The 2,500-nt window shown below is 40.6% G+C and overlaps 1 protein-coding gene across 3 annotated transcripts in view; it reads left to right on the forward strand.

Annotated features, from left to right (window-relative positions):
- Window positions 1-2,500, forward strand: part of ntrk3b (neurotrophic tyrosine kinase, receptor, type 3b) — a 656,085-nt gene that overhangs the window by 616,914 nt on the left and 36,671 nt on the right. The gene's annotated exons all lie outside the window — the stretch shown is intronic.

Here is a 2,500-nt window from a genome sequence, read left to right on the forward strand (position 1 = left end):
TGATAAGGCGCCAATTCCTGGTACCAGGGGAACAATTCCGCAATGTTCAGTACTTTTGTGTAAACAAATAACTTTTTATTTTTTAAAGTAACATGTAAAAATAAGCTGATTACGACATCTGTGCTGTCGTGTTTTTTTTATTACATTTGAGTCTCATTTGCAATGCAGTTGCACTTCCAAGACATTAGATGGCAGTACTGTATAGGCTGGTATGTTGTCTGAGTAGGAAGTAGCTTTTTCCAGGAAGCTGAATATGTTATGTTGCGCCCTACAAAGCATTTATACTGTAAGTATTGCGCTTATTACACGCCAGCTGTTTGATTTTAGACTTCACCGTAGTTGGAGTTTTCATTACCAAATTTGAAGATGTTGAAATCGCCATGTAAAATCGCAAATGCTAATAGTAGTCGGTCTATTGCAAATCCAATTTGAATCAGCATCAAGCTAGCAGATTTTGGAAGAGTGAAGCCTTACTTTACGTTCGAGCGTTCTCTGCCAAGCATACTTGTTTTTGTTGGTGTTGAAAATCGCATCATTACTGAGAGGGAGTTTGTCGGAGTCCGCTCTCAGTGCTGCTTGAGTGATGGTTGAGTCTGCAACCAGACGTCACGTCACGTGCATTAAAGGTATCGAAATATGGCATAATTTGATTTTTCGTGAATTGGTCCTCGATAGTACTGACGGAATTTGGTCGGCTGGTATGTTGTGTAAGTAGAACGTAGCTTATTCCAGGAAGCGGGAGGAGTTATGTTGCGCCCTACAAAGCGTTTATACTGTAAGTAATGCACGTATTAAACGCCAGTTGTTTGATTGTAACATTCATCTTAGTAGTAGTTTTCATTACCAAATTTGAAGGTGTTGAAATCGCCATGTGAAATCGCTAATGCTAACAGTAGCCTGTCTGAGGCAAATCCAATGTGAATTAGCATCAAGCTAGCACATTTTGGAAGAGTGAAGCCTTACTTTACGTTCGAGCGTTTTCTACCAAGCATACTTGCTTTGTTGGTATGCAAAATCGCATTATTACTCAGAGGGAGTTTGTCGGAGGCAGCTCTCAGTGCTGCTTGAGTGATGGTTTACGTGAGCCGGCGTTGAGTCTGCAACCGGACGTCACGTACAATAAAGGTATCAAAATATGGCATCATTAGATTTTACGTGAATTGATCCTTGGTAGTACTGACGGAATTTGGTCGCTGCTGTGCTGTATAGGCTGGTATGTTGTCTAAGTAGGAAGTAGCTTTTTTCATGAAGCTGAATGTGGTATGTTGCGCCCTATAAAGCGTTTATACTGTAAGTAATACACGTATTAAACACCAGTTGTTTGATTGTAACATTCATCTTAGTAGTAGTTTTCATTACCAAATTTGAGGGTGTTGAAATCGCCACGTGAAATCGCTAATGCTAATAGTAGCCTGTCTATGGCAAATCCAATGTGAATTAGCATCAAGCTAGCACATTTTGGAAGAGTGAAGCCTTACTTTACGTTCGAGCGTTTTCTACCAAGCATACTTGCTTTGTTGGTGTTGAAAATCGCAACATTACTCTAAGAGGGAGATTGTCGGAGTCCGCTCTCAGTGCTGCTTGAGTGATGGTTTACGTGAGCCGGCGTTGAGTCTGCAACCGGACGTCACGTCACGTGCAGAGGTGGGTAGTAACGCGCTACATTTACTCCGTTACATCTACTTGAGTAACTTTTGGGATAAATTGTACTTCTAAGAGTAGTTTTAATGCAACATACTTTTACTTTTACTTGAGTGTATTTATAGAGAAGAAACGCTACTTTTACTCCGCTACTTTTATCTACATTCAGCTCGCTACTCGCTACTAATTTTTATCGATCTGTTAATGCACGCTTTGTTTGTTTTGGTCTGTCAGACAGACCTTCATAGTGCCTGCGTTTCAACAAATACAGTCACTGGTGACGTTCACTCCGTTCCACCAATCAGATGCAGTCACTGGTGACGTTGGACCAATCAAACAGAGTCAGCGGTCACATGACCTGACTTAAACAAGTTGAAAAACGTATTGGGGTGTTACCATTTACTGTACTGTGCAATCTACTAATAAAAGTTCCAATCAATCAATCAAAAGTGTGAAGGAAAAAAGACCCTTTTTTTATTTCAACCGTACATCCCGTCAAAAGCCTAAAGACTGACTGCACAGTTCCTGTCTTCACAATAAAAGTGCCGCTCCATCGCGCCTGCGCTTTCAAAATAAGAGTCTCCGAAAGCCAGCGCAAACAAGCTAGCAAGCTACGGAGTTTGCCGCCAATGTATTTCTTGTAAAGTGTATACAAACGAATATGGAAGCTGGACAAATAAGATGCCAAAAACCAACCACTTTCATGTGGTATTAGACAGAAAGGAGGAACTTTTTTTCTCCTCCATTTGAAAACGTGGACGTTATCAGCACTACTGTCTGATTACAATCAATGCAAGTCATCAGAATCAGGTAATACACCAACTTATATTCTTGCCTTCATGAAAGAAAGGAATCTATA

This window comes from Nerophis lumbriciformis, linkage group LG06, assembly GCF_033978685.3.
Source record: "Nerophis lumbriciformis linkage group LG06, RoL_Nlum_v2.1, whole genome shotgun sequence".
Classification (NCBI taxonomy): domain Eukaryota; kingdom Metazoa; phylum Chordata; class Actinopteri; order Syngnathiformes; family Syngnathidae; genus Nerophis; species Nerophis lumbriciformis.